At 33.6% G+C, this 15,397-nt stretch overlaps 2 long non-coding RNA genes across 2 annotated transcripts; both read left to right on the top strand.

The window, feature by feature from the left end:
- Positions 1 to 1,699: 1,699 nt before the first annotated feature.
- On the top strand, positions 1,700 to 7,414 carry LOC128558839 (uncharacterized). The gene is made up of 3 exons (XR_008371954.1): positions 1,700 to 1,856; positions 3,943 to 4,075; positions 6,670 to 7,414. It is a non-coding gene; the product is annotated as an uncharacterized LOC128558839 (long non-coding RNA).
- Positions 7,415 to 11,778: 4,364 nt separating this feature from the next.
- On the top strand, positions 11,779 to 14,862 carry LOC128558684 (uncharacterized). Its single transcript, XR_008371816.1, has 3 exons — positions 11,779 to 11,938; positions 12,317 to 12,416; positions 13,083 to 14,862. It is a non-coding gene; the product is annotated as an uncharacterized LOC128558684 (long non-coding RNA).
- The last annotated feature ends 535 nt before the right edge of the window (positions 14,863 to 15,397 follow it).

Here is a 15,397-nt window from a genome sequence, read left to right as displayed (position 1 = left end):
TTTTCAGCTATTTAGTTCTGAAGTAAATAAGTTTTAGGTATTTTACCATGTGTTAACTTTTTTCACTAAAAAACTTATTTCTTATGATCTATTTTAACAAATAACAATGAAAAAGTGTTTAGGGAGTCCAGGCGATACGAATTCACGGAAATAATAATGTTTATAAATATTTTGTACTCTTTTGTGTATTAATTGATTAATTTATTGTTTTATTTTTTTCACGTTTTTGTAGTTTTTGTAGAAAGACATAAAATCATTCCATTAAATAAGGCCATTCTATTAATTGTACATGTATTATATCTAGTTTGGTGCGTATGCAAACGGAATTGAACATTTAATTGTTTGATGGATTAAATCTTTTTTCCCACTCTACGATGAAAAAATAAATTTTCACCGCCATCTTCTTTCACAATGCTTTAAGTGTCTACGAATCCCTTTCAACTTGCAGACAATTGTTTTTATTTTAAAAACCGGTTGCATTAAAATTATAAATAATGTTGATATTCCAATAGTTGTGAGACGTTGTTTTTGTTGGTTCACGTGTTGAAGCTGTAAAATACTACTTCTTCTTTCATACTTGTGAGAGTTTGAATAACAAGTGATGTTAGACGATACAGCGCTTCGCTATTTCGCTGTAGAAGTAAAAATCGCGTATGTGGGAAATTGAGTATACTGGAGTGATAACTTCATGAATGTTGTTTTAGAGAACAAAATATTAATATTTTATGTCTTGATGAAAAGATGGTTTGGCACACCACGATCCTTCGTCATCACAGAAAACACTGTGTTACATGCATGTACACTTTATAGACCCTATCATATATGGTGCGGTGATGACGTGGGCCACATATTTTAAGCATGCATAAAAACTTATTAGTAATATAGGACAGAGAGAAAGTGCATGAAATTTAATATAAGTTGGAAAAGAGCAATTATATGGTAATTTCAACTTCTGTCATGAGTATAATTGAGAAGAGCTCTTTTAATAGAATCAATCATAAAGTATAAAGAACAAGTGATCGAAATTAGCAAATGTGTATCAATGAAATCTGGTATACGATTGGAATGAAATCTAGAAATACAGAGATAAAGTATGCTCATTACAGGATAATTTCAAGCATTATGTGGGGTTATCTCCTTGTGTCATGTAATGTGATTGTAACAACTGGATTAAAGTGAAGCAAATCTAATAGTATTAATAGAATGTATTGCCCGGAATATTTGAAGGTGAGTAAGTGTTGCCGATTGTTACTACTATAGGCGATAAACGTTCTCTGAATCTACATTACTGCGGCTTGTGTCTAATACTGCAACTTAATAAATTTCGGAAAGTTTTGCATAGAAGATAACAGACATCAGCTTGAGCTAATCTGGTGTTAAGCTTTCAGAAAATTTTGAAATAACATTGCAGCGAGTCACATTTATCCCGTGTCTAAGAACTCAAAGGTATGAGACATATCATAATTTGATTTTATATGCATAAACATTTCTCTAAAGTTTATTTTGCACTGGGAAATATTACTGCCATTTTTTGTTCACCTTCATTCTTTTCGTCAGGTTTATTATATTATGCAAACTTCCGAGGTGACAAAACTAAATTTGAAGATCATTTTCAGAATGCAACCTGACCATTTGTTAATTTACATGTTTTAGGTAAAACTGTAACTTATCGGTATGATATTTTAAACAATCTAGTCTAAGTGATCTATATCTGTGGTTATCAATGTTTATCAAAAAAACTTTGTAGTCCAGCACAGACTTCGCGGATAAATCTGTTAAAAGTGAATATGTTATGAAGACATAAACGTATTAACTTTTTTTATTTGACAAAGGAAGTAGGAACAGTCTTTTAAACAGTAAGTTTTGTCTATTCATATTAACTGCAATTTGAAAAAAAAAGATCGATGTACTATTTTTTTTTAACTTAAACGCTACACGGATACACTTTAAACAGTATTTCAAAATGTAGGATTATGTCTTCATTGTGGAGTTAAACGTAAGCGTATAGTCGTTGTGGAAACTGGATCTTTCTCAACGCTTAACACTTCTCACTGGAAATGTACTCCTATATTTTAAAGACACATCTATATGTTTATGCAGCTATAGCTATACACATTTATTTTCCCTTTCCATTAACATATTTTTTTACTTCAAATCACTTGTTCCTCACCGATGTGGGTTCGAGCCTCACTCGGGGCGTTGAAATCTTCGTGTGAGGAAGCCATCCAGTTGGCTTACGAAAGGTCGGTGGTTCTACCCAGGTGCCCGCTTTTGATGAAATAATGCACACAGGGGCACCTGGGGTCGTCTTCCTCCACCATCAAAACTGAAAAGTCGACATATGACCTTTAATTGTGTCGGTGCGACGTTAAACGCAACAAAAAACCCATATTTTTATCTTACTTTATCTTAAAATAAAATCGACATGATTTTGTTTTAACTTTTGTTTACATTTATTTACATGTATGTATGATAAATACATACAAAGGTTATCTTGATGCCCCTTTATTTACTATAACGCAATCAGTGAAATAATGCATGGGACTGTATGCTCAAGTGATCAAAGATTTAAGTTTTATTATTTTTTAACAGAACTTAGACCTTTGTTTGACTTGTACAAAGTACATGATCAAACATATAAGATTTGAAGTTCTTTTTAACAAAAAATGTGGGTCAAATGCAATCTTTGGTGTAGCAGCATTTCAAATTATAACAGTATATTGAAGAACAAAATAAACGTACAACATGATAATGTGACTATTCAAAATCGAAGGTTCTGATATTCGTGGCATTTCTACAATATATTGCTAACTTGAACGCATATTTATGTTATTATTTTGTATCAGTTTGAATCAGAAAAAGATTATAAGTATTGTAAAGAAATAGATATTAATTAATACCTTTCTGTTGAGTACATTCTTTCAGTGTTAGGTATATGCCTATGGGTGAACATTCTGCATCTACCAAAATAAAAATAATTAACGTGCGTTTGTTTTTGATGTCTGTTAGTGGGGATATTGAACTGCGGTTTTCTTGTGGTATTTAAAGATATATAGCGTTATATATTATTAATGGACCTTTCAAAGGTTCGTGCGAAATTAACCATTACCCTTTGAGGTTCTTTTTTCATTAATATTTGATTTGGTAAATGCCACGACAAAACAACTTTTGGTCGTTATACGACTCACTCGTTCACCTTTGTGTGCTTATGAATCAGCTTCTTACAAATGGTAGTTTTGGTTCAAAATTGTAAAAGTAAAATACCAAATTACACTTTTGTTATATATAAAATACCTAATAACTTCCTCCTTGCTTACAAAAATATTTTACTATAGAACGTAGCTATTATAATCAGCAAATAGATAAGAAGACTATTTCCTATTTACTACAATACAACCATTCTCTCCCTTTGTTGTATGAAGTTCTTTAGATATGAAATGGATACCTAATTATGATAAATGACAGAGACAAACGAAATATAACTATAAAATAGAGTATGTCAGAAATAATACTTTACTTTAAAGTAAAAACTTCAAAGATAATCAAACAAAAAGGGACAATGCTCAGATTATGTTATTGAAATAGTATGATGTTTTGAATACAATTACAAACTAATTTAGTGAGTAGGTGCGTCTAAAAGGAAATAAAAGCCACAAAACCAGATATTAATATATTTTAAATGATAACGTCTTCACAAATAGAATGAAATGAACAAATTGAAATTACAATTTTCTTTAATAGTTCTGCACTAGTTTTGATAATTATGTATACGTCTCGTGTAATTTGCAGCACTATTGATTATTTAAGCAGTGAATTGTTTAAAATGAAAACATTGAAAACAGAATACTAAGTGTTAGAAGCCATTAACATGAACGTTCACCATCATGACACAAAATAATGACTTTAACATGCATTAATTATTTTCTTTCTACGTTACTACAGAACTAGAAGTGTTGTCGAAACCGGTACAAGATGGAGACGGAGCTAAGAGCACACTCCACTGTTTCGTATGATATCAGTCCAATACCTGTTGATACTCGTATGAGGACTGTTCTTGGTATACGAGGTTTCTCAGGTAAGATATCGTTGATATGTTGTTTATATTTATTAACGAGTAAGGTATATAGTTTTTAGAAGTCATATTTTGAAGTACCAACAAATACTAGTTGCAAAATAGTGTAGAGCAGTTTGAAGAACTTCATAATGCAGATCTGATGTTGATGTTGATGTTGATGTTCTAGCAAAGCATCAATATTGGCTACAACCCTTCTTACCGTTTGTTTCAATTGCTACAGTTTTGCTTCGTACGGCATATTTTTATAGAACAGTGTCATGATTGGCGCACAATTTGTACGTAGCTAATCAGAAAATGTTTGTTCGATCGAATACAAAAACAAACGGGGCCGATCTTGGCTTTGCAGAAATTGCAATTTGTCTGTATGTTGGTAGGTCTTAGGGGTGTTGATGATTACTTTTTAGCTCGATTCGTTGTAAATGGATGTTGTCAAAATGATTAAAATTAGTACCGTTTGTTGTTCAATGTGAGGACATATTGTAAAAAAATAAATAGATCTTTATGAATATGCCTTGATGGAATTTTCAATGTTGATGGAATATTCTAAGCAAAGGTCATATTTGAATAAGAAACTCATTAATGGTTTTCCTTTTCCTGACCATGTAACCGGAGTGCGTGTAAATTCTTACCTATGTTCAAGTAAAAACTTGTGTTAGATAGTCTAGTAGTAGTGGTATTGGAGTGTTGATATTTTTTTGCTGCAGAACACTAAAAGAGTTGATCAAGCTCAATTCAACAACATTTTAAAACAATCCACTCATGTGCCAGACCTGTTTTATGATGAACCTGTTGTATCTGGCGCACTCAAAAAGGAGCACTTTTATATGACCCTTGCCCGCCTGCTTAGCTCAGTAGGTAGAGCGTCGGTCTACGGATCACGGGGTCGCGAGTTCAATCCTCGGGCGGGGTGTATGTTCTCTGTGACTATTTGATAAACAATATTGTGTCTGAAATCATTAGTCCTCCAACTCTGATTCATGTCGGGAAAATGGCAGTTACTTGCGGAGAACAGGTTTGTACTGGTACAGAATCCAGGAACACTGGTTATGTTAACTGCCCGCCGTTACATGACTGAAATACTGTTGAAAAACGGCGTTAAACCAAAAAACAAACAAACATTCATATGACCCCCCTAAGAAAAAGCCTTGTTAAATGTGCAGTAACCCATGAACAATGCCACCTTAAATAAAAAAAGTGTAAAACTGAAAAAAAATGATATTTGTCATAAACAGTAAACTTTCTAAGACTGGGTCCGAAAACGCATTTTTGACATGAGGAAAAGAGAAATGTTTTTGATAACATTTATAAGAACGACAATTTTCAAAAACAAATCAAGAATGAATGTTATCCAATATGAAAAGTCATGCATTGAGAACGCAGCCTCCCTAACCCTATAACCGTGATAAATAATATACATACGATACATGAACAGATATCTTGAAAGCATAGAACGGTAATCAAGCAAAATCATTTTAGGTTCGGTTTGAATGGGTCTGTTCATAAGACAAACAAGGTACATTGAATTGAAACAAGGTCAAATTGTATCAGAAAATATAGCAATAAGTTCAAGTTCGGGGCAACATTTTAAAGTCGTCACAGGTCATTTAAAGACTGATCTTTTGATAGTTAATAAAATTTGTAAGGCAATTCTTTGAAAGCATAGAACACAACTATGCAAGACAGGCAACAACCCTAAGTAAAGGAGGAATTCTGTTATACAGATACATGGACGGACTCTACGATTCCAAAGAACCGGCAATATAACAAACTTAGTTAAAGTACATGTAGAACATTTACAACCACCACATGGGGCTGCTACTGTTACAGTAAATATAATATAAAATGATTCGTTGTCATGGAATCTGTTAAAGGCACTGACCTCCAGATTTGGCTAAAAATAATTTTTCTTTCACATTGAAGTTTGGTCATATTATAAACATTAGAATATGAGTTTTTGTTTCTAAAATATTTTAAAAACATCAAGAAAAAAAGAAGGAAAATCCGCCGCGGCAATAAAGACATTTTTCGTAGTCGTAACCAATAGCGCTATAGTGGAATTAGTGAATTATGTCTTCAAAATATAGATATTTATAATCGAGACAGTTTACCTCAAATAAAGAGTTACAAACGCTTTTCGATTTTCATCTTAAAAAGTAGTAAAAACAGCAAATTCTCATGTGTTTCCGTAAACATATATTTTGTAAGTAATTAAGTTTTAAAGCCTTCTTAAGAAATATAGCATTTATTTCCAGATTTCTAAAAAAAAATCTTCTTTTTTTTTTGTTGTCGAACGATCTGGAGGCCTGCAGCACCCATCTACCCCTAAACACCGACTTAGGCAGAATTATTATAACAATATATACTGAATGGACGCTGTGATCCAGAAGGACCAGAAACTATAACAAGACAGAGTCCAAGACACATATTTCGTTATTCTACAAGACGAATACAACAATTTAAAGAACTGATTTTGATATATCTTCTAATTTTGACACAAATCAACCTGGTACTCTAGTATAACTTTAGCATTTTGTATGATAATAATTATGTTGGAGTCGGTTATATAAAGACCAGTATTAAATCTATATTTTCAGACCCCGATGCGCCGTTGACAACCGCTGAGAAAATCAACGTTGGAATTCTTATAGCGTTCCTGTATGCAGCATTCATTGTGGGAGCAGTTCTAACGGCTGTCTATAACAGCTGAATATTGCTTCTTTTCTGTAACTGTTATATGTTATCAACTAGCATTGTGATCTTCATCAAATCGTGTGATTTAAACTTTTACAAGTGTTGCAAATAACTTCTGTACTTTGATAGTTTTCCCATATGTTTCAAAACAATTCTATCATACCATTGCTGTTATACCTCTAATCTTTCTGTAGAGAGGTCAATACTTGAAGATGACCGTGGAAAATGTATCTTTATTTCTTGCGCCCATTCATTCATGCTGATAAAGTATTCTTTTAGTCATCATTATTCTGTTGAAAGGTACAGACGGGTGAGATTTTATTCTTTAATAGTAACTACGTTTTCTTTATGTGGAATGTAATGGTATGAAAAGTGTTATATGTGTCGTTATCACAAAATTGAATTTTGAAACAGCGGTTACACATTTGTTCGTAATCACTCACGCTTGAAGGAATAGAATTTAAAGACTAGTATAAGTGGGTACGGGGCAAGAAGTTCTGTTAAAATATTTTAAGAATTGTATTTAGTGGAAGTGGCCTTTGTTTAAAACTTGTTGACATATTAACCATTGCGAAGCATCCTTTGTAAATTACATATATTGTTTTACGTCTTAGAAACATTTTAATAATAAACCATGACAATATTCTACATAGGTATATATCACTTCCTTGATCATGACCGATAAACATGTTATATCAAACAATGCAGATATTCTAATTTGTCACTCTACCTTTGACAAGTGCCTTTATTAAGTACCACTGACACAATATATTTTACGACGAACAGATACGACTAGTCTTCTATCTAAGAGGCCTGCACTGGTTCTTCCCAGGAAAGACGGCTTCGCCTGTATCGGTGCTATACACCGGGCACGTTAAAGAATTAGACTGTCTACTCGCAAACTCGGAACTAGGCTAAGTTAGCCGAACAGGCCTGTATCTAAAAAGGATTTCTCTCTATCTATTCTGGAGGCTTTATCTCTGTCCCTCTAGTCAGATTGCTCTGTGTCTGTACTAGTAGAGGATGAATTTCGCGCCCTGTGTGGCTGCATTGCTATATGTAAAGCGCATTTGAACGTGTTTATCATTAAAAGGGCGCTATATAAATCTGGTATAATAATAAATAAATAAATAAATAAATTTAAATGTGATGTTGCATACATTCATATCTACAACACCTTTCCGTTATTATTATACCCTGAACTACCGGAAAATACATAGTTCATTTTGATCGCAAATATACAATATGAGGAATTACTTGTTGTTGATGTGAATGTTACATTATTCTATAAGTATTAACACGTGTTAAAAAAATCCAAATATTAAGGGAGACCCTACATATACATATAACATATGTATCTTGTGACAAATTATATACGTGCATGTTATTAAATTAGCTGAAGTATGAAATTATTTTTGCACCATTTCGGAGGGAATAAATAATTAATGAAACTGTGAGCTTAAGTGACAATTTAGCTATTGTTACCCTTTCCCTCACGTTCCCTATCCGTGACTCTAGTTATTTCCTTTGACGACCCATTAACAGAGGCACAAGCAGCGGCTATTAAAACTGGCGTTATCGAAGAACTTCTGTCTTCCATACATGGTTGCCGATCTATCTGGCAACAGCATCCACACGGATTTTGCGGTCCAGGATTGAACTCTATATCTGGGGACAGGGAAATCAGTAGTAAGAACAGGTATGATACTGCGAATACTCGACAATTTCGGATAGACACACTGTTTTATAAGACATGCACGCCATATTGTGTGGCTAGGTTCGTAACTATAAGCACCAATATAAGTATCTGTTCCTGAGGATGGAGCTGGATGTCTTGCACATCTACCAACCTGATGGAGCACAAAACTACAAATGATATCGACAAATTAACTGTGAACATCTTCAAATGTATGTACTTCCGCTCCAATACCAAGGTCAAGGTCGGCTTAGCGAGAAAATGTTTTCACTATTACATACTATTTTACTTATTGCTAACACAGTGATGATTTACTGGCGAAAAGAAAAACCTTTCCGAATATAAAATTTTCTCGCGCGCATGATTTTGTGCAACATATCCCCAAAAAAGTCACCCACTGACGTATATCATCGATTCTAATATGCTTGTCTCTGTTAAAACACGCTTACGCTAGAATGACGTCACGTTAACGTGCGGTGACGTCGAAGTTTTTGTTGCGACCGAGAAAGAGCGCTATTTTATTCACTGTTTTAGATTAAGGATAACATGGTGTAATAGGCCTCAATTTTACCAAAAGCGTACATACAACTTGATTCAAGTCAAGTCAAGTCAAGTCAATACTTTTATTCAGAGTCACAGTTTACATGGTGTAAATACATGTGAACAAATAAATACACATAACTGATAAAGTTCATACGGGAGTGGTAATTTCTGAAGGGGAAGTGATCAAATCAAGAAGACACTTTAAATAGAAAAAATTGATACTATACGATGAAAAATATCAATAACATAATGTCAGATTTAAATAACAAGTAGAAATAAGAGACAAAAGCAAAAATAGAAGTTGAAAAATAAAACAACAAAAAACAAACATTGCTTTCAGATTATATGGCACGTTATTTTTGTTGTGTAATATAGAAGTAGCTAGGTTTGCATATACTCTGTTTTGATTGGACGAGTTCGCAGGGCGCGCGAAGATCACGGAATCCACGTGTACAGTTTATGAATGGAGGCTACTATCGAGAGTTTATCTTAAATTGTAATAACAAAATAAGTCCGAAAGTACATTTTCCTTATGCTGATATCAAAATGGATTAAGATTTCGGAATGCGTGGACTTACACGAAGGTACTTTATTTTCTTTCTTGACTGAAATACAAACGAACAAGAATTCGTAATGCATGGACTTACACTGGTTTGTTAAATCTTATTAAATAATTTGGTACATAGTAAACACTGTTTAAGAAAGGTGTGTATACAGATAGGAAATTACTTAAATTCTCGCAATACATGTTTAACAAATAAGCATAAATTATGAATAATTGTTTCATTTTTGCACGTCATCAGTTCTTTGTATTTCAGGATATTTGGTCTATGGGAAAATCTATGAGGAATATATTTATTCCTAAGAGCTGTAAAGAAAGGACAAATTAAGAGGTAATGCATTTCATCCCCAATATCGTTAAGTGGGCACCGTGGGCACTTTCTCTCCTCATGTGCAACGTGAGATTGTCGCCAGCGCCCGGTTTCAACCGGAAGTCGATGGTTTCCTGTTCTGAAATGCAGGAGACTTAGTCGGAGCGAGCAAGGCAACGACAACAAATAGCTTTCCATCTGAAGGTTATCTTTAAATAGGCTATAGCCTGTACCTTTTGATGATCCAGTTAGGGAAGTTGACCACTGCTGGTTAAATTGGTCTGTTAGAACCCTTTTAACCAAAATATCGATACCTTTACAATTTAATGTCGCCTGATTAAGCCAGTAACAGGAATAGCCAGTATTGTCTAGAATGCTCTTAATACAAGATGACCATTTAAAAGCGTGTACAGACTGTATCATGTTCTGATAACAAATATAAACAATTTTAGAATGCTTGAATAAGATTATTTTATTCCAAAACTTTATCATTCTAGCTTTAATGATAATTTCAATTGGGTATCGCCCAAATTCTGCATACAGCATATACCTAGGGGTACTGCTCCTACATTTTCCTATTTTACGTATTATGTAAGTGTTAAAAATGTCCAACAATAAAAATAAGGTTCATATTGACCAGTTATATAGTGACAGAAGTTCTCAAACATTTCCTTTAGATTACCTCCCCTGATAATTTTAGTTTTTCAGGAGTTATCTCCCCTGAAAACTAGAAAAAATGATTTTCTCCTTTTCCCTACGGGGAATTTTAGACTTCTTTTTTGATATTTGTATCAGAATCATATAATGCAGCTTTCTACCACAAAATATTCTCGAAACTCAAGTTCAGATTCTCATAATCAAAGAAATTATATATTTCCCATAGGCATCAATGTTAACTTCAATACCGATTATCTCCCCAGAAATTATAAAATTTGAAAAATCTCTCGGTGAAAAGTTTTTAATTTTGAATGTCTTTAAAGTGACCAAATTTCATTTAAATATTACCATCCAGCTACAAGATAAGAAATATGGCTATTACATCATGTTATCCTTAAAGGCATATTAGAATTGAAATGATTTATAGCAAAGCCGTGTTTAACACTATTTATACACTCGGGCGGTAATACGTCGTACAAATAATTTCACTCGGGCTGCGCCCTCGTGAAATTATTACGTCCGACATATAACCGCCCTTCGTGCATAAATAGTGTTAAAGCACTCTTTTGCTATAAATTATTTCTTAATTCGTTTTTTCTCCTTTGATGACGTCACATCCTTTTTTGTGACTGTGTATTTCTTTTAGCGTCATGTACCAGTACCGGATAGAAGTGTTTCGAAAATACATCATCTCAGGTAAATGTTCAGTGTATTTGCAGAATTGAATTTGTATTTTATATGATAATACAATTTAATGTAAACAAAGCATTCACTAATGGATACTCCGGTTTTCGGACGTGGCTGAGATAAAAACACACCGTCTCAGGCAGATTTTCAGTGTAATTGCACAGTTGAATTTGTTCTTATAAGGAAATGCTATATTTAATATCAATATTTGAACACAAATTATCCAATTATGGATACACCGGTTTTCGGACGCTGAGTTGGGCGTGATATCTAACCGAAATGAAATTAAAGTGATGATTACGCCACTCGCTGGACTAGTTAAGACCTTACAATATTCTTGCATGTTTCATCTTTGCCATTTATGTTTTTGTAGAGACGTCAATACGTACTCTGCTGAAGTGTCATTGTTTAAGGGATTGTGTGTTTGAGGTGGGTCTTTCCTGTTGTTCTGTTCAAGATAGTATTTGCATTTAGACGTGTTTACGATATTTGTATGAGCATACGGTATAGCCCCCAGTATATACTTAATATATCACAGTATTTATTATATGCATGTAGTCCGTTCACTACTAAGAGTAACGAAGCATATAGAAACTACATCGTTTATAAAACTTCAGTGATGTGTATCTTATAAACAAACTTTTAACATCAATTTATCGGTGCAAAGCGGATTATTTAGTGTATTTTCACTGGATTTACAGATAAATATCCATATTGGTGAGTATATACTTAGTTTTTTAAGTTGTTATGGATACAAATTCATCCTTTCATTTCATTCAGACTGAGACATTTACTATAATTCATTGCGAGTTATATTGTGTATAAAAACAGCTTTATATAAAACACGTTAGTGTATCGCCTAATTATGCAAAAGCATAGATAGAAACAGGAAGTTGTTAAAATTAATTCTTTACTTGATTCCTCTTTAAATTCGTTTTCTCAAGTAACATTACTGTGATTTTATACCCATCCTGCAGCTACCATGTTGTTCCTTAACATAAAGCTGCAATAGTTGGCTTTCTTAGTGTGGCGCAAAACCTAACCAAAGCCGACCAATCAATTTTATGTATTGAAACCCTTTCTGGTATTTCACAGACAAAGATGGAGCCTAAATCTTCACAAGTATCGTACGAGGTTAGCAAACCACAGTTGAATGATCGCATGGAAACAGTTCTTGGTTTAAGGGGATTTCAAGGTACGTTTTTGTCACATCTGAGCAAGACAATCGTGAATATTAAGATGAACTAAACAGTATGGAATCAATGGAAAGCTTGCGTTCTGACGTGACGTTAGGACGTTTCTTGTTAGTTGACGATTTCGGTTTTTTTTTTCTTTTACAAACATAAAAGTTCAAAAGTATGAAACAATTGATTATGTTTTCATGTGAGCCCGTCCGCTTAGCTCGCCAGTGTAGAGCGCAGATTTAAGGATATGAGGGGTCGTGAGTTCGATTCCCGAGCCTGGAACATGTTCTCTGTGACGAGTTGATAAATGGCATCGTGTCTGAAATCATTCATTCTCCACCTCTGATTCATGTGGGGCATTTGACAGTTGTTTGCGGAGAACAGGTTTGTACTGGTACAGAATCCAGAAACACTGTTCAGGTTAACTGTCCGCCGTTACATAACTGAAATACTGTTGAAAAACGGCGTAAGTCCCAAAATAATTGTGTTGTATGCGTTGTATCAATTTCCATTTGGGTTTAAGATACATGGTGGTGTTAAAATAAGAGTGGTTCCAGCCTCAACACGTCCCTATTCTTCAGACCAAAACGTAAACTATACATGTTCTAACCTGTGATTTATTTCATAATGCAGTTTACATGGATCACTTACGAAATATTTAATTATTCTATTTTCAGACCCCGACACACCCTTGTCAACGTTTGATAAAATCAACTTTGGTATCCTGGTTGTGTTTTTGTATGCATCGTTTATTGTGGCCGTTGTGCTTACAGCTATATACAACTAAACTACATTAACATAGTGTTCATATATTAAACAGATCGACTACTTTGAATACATAGGTACTAGAAATGTCAAAATATTCTGATACAATATTACAAGAGGAGTCAACTAAAAACTGCAGAAAAAGTGATAGTGATACAAAATGAAATATCGAACATTTACATTAAAAATACCTTATGCCAAAATAGTAATATGTATATATATGAAAGTATATATATTTAACTTTGTTCCAGCATTCAATTAAACGAAAAATGCTCTAATATCCCAGCACACAATACATGCTTGATTCATTTCTCTATCAAACGTTTCGAAAGCTAAGCTGAATATGTTTTACTGTGGCCTGACCTTTAAAATAATAGTATGAGAGAAAATTGCAGTGATTTTCCGCAGTAATTTTGATACATTACGAACTGTATTCAGTTGATTTATGTGTCAGTGTTTTAAAAGCGACACTACTATACTTTTATTGTATTATCTCAGAAATTATGCTTTTTGAAAACACTCAAAGCATTTGAGACAATAACATTTAGCAGGCCGACTTGCAATTACCATTAAAACAGTTTTTAATTATCATGTATGCTACGTTTTTTATCTGATTTTGAAAGCTACTCACTGAAGTGCTTACACATGTTTTCTTGTGAAACAAAAATAACTGTATATCTACACATTCTCATATAAATTGAGCTTGGTATCGGAATGAATTACAAAAAAAAAAATAATTATCATGTTTTTTGCTTAAAATAAACACTAAGTATGCACTTAAATGTGAGCCTGAGAACCAACATACTATGAAATATTTCATCACAAATGTTTACCTGAAGCTATATCGTGCATGACATTAACAACAAATTATATTTTACATCTGTTGATGAAGCCCTACACAAGCTTTACAGGTGCTTAATCAGATCTTGTGCAAGTAACAGATTAGTTCGAAACTTTGATATTTGATCATATACACTTATTTATGTTCATGCGTGTTATATTTCCTTAAAATTTGATTTTTCTTTTCTGGCTGCCCAGAATATTAGCATAAACATAAATTTGATAAACAAACTTTGCAAAAACATATATTATTATAAGACATGTTGTATTATATTCGCTTAAGATTTGCATTAATACTGGTATATTTTGCTATTTTGTTTGAAATGTCATAAAATAATTATACTTAACTAGTCAAGGAAGTATCAAATTTCAAAATGAAAATTCACATGAAGGGAAGAATATCAACCAGTAGAATCAAACAAAAAGTTGATATCCCACCTCATAGTCCTCTGACTGTTTGTTGTGTCCATTTCTTGATTTTATATCAGTCAGCTTGATAACCTTGTGTTTACTACTTTACACTGTTTCTGTGGTGTAATATATTTCAGTTGTCTCAAAAGATTTTTGCGAGTCTCCGTATCTTCAATGTATTCGTATAGAGTTTCGATTTATTTTTTGCACGAACGAATACTGTGATGGTGAAACTTTGAAAGTACGATATTGAAAAAACTACGATGTTCACAAATCGGAACAGCGCAATCACGAAACTTATCACCACCGTTGTTTCGTTATTTGATTTTTTAAAAACGTAGTTTCGTTTTTTCTTTATACACTAACGGGACACCATAAGTAACCCGTATAGATGACTCTGTTTCTCTTGATACTCTGACTTCAGTAAAAACATTCAGTTCATGCGTTTCTTTTTGTTGTTGTTTGGTTTTTAAGGTGTGCTTATTTTATATAAATTTACATGAGCATTATTGTGTCTTAAATGTCATGACTTCTGTTGCCATTGCATGTGTTAGGAAATCGCCTGGCGAGGATAAAGTTTACATAAACTGTCCTGTGACTTTTGAACACGGCGTGGTAAGAGTGAGGTTATGTGCGCACCATAAAGCACTAAATAAAGCATTAAGCACCCAAGTGGTGCTTTTGCCACTAACCGTTCCAAGGCGGTGCCCAACTGTGGTCCTTTGTTTGTTCATTATGCCCTCGTGCGTTTGCTTTATCCATGTCTCTGTACGTATGTGTGTGTGTCTTCCTGTACGTATGCTGGTACACGTACGAGTCATCCTGAATGCGCTTTGGGGATATCGCGTTTTAAGACCGTAGCTTTACCTATTGTATATTCATCCTTGTTTCTTTTTTCCTCCTGAAGACTGGATACAACACGGAACAAGCTCAATTCTAGAAACTCCCAATGCTTTTTAGCATATCAGATATTAAG

The sequence above is a fragment of the Mercenaria mercenaria genome, chromosome 7, assembly GCF_021730395.1.
Source record: "Mercenaria mercenaria strain notata chromosome 7, MADL_Memer_1, whole genome shotgun sequence".
NCBI lineage: Eukaryota > Metazoa > Mollusca > Bivalvia > Venerida > Veneridae > Mercenaria > Mercenaria mercenaria.
The sequence above is the reverse complement of the archived record's forward strand: the minus strand, read 5'-3'. Positions and strand labels throughout refer to the sequence as shown.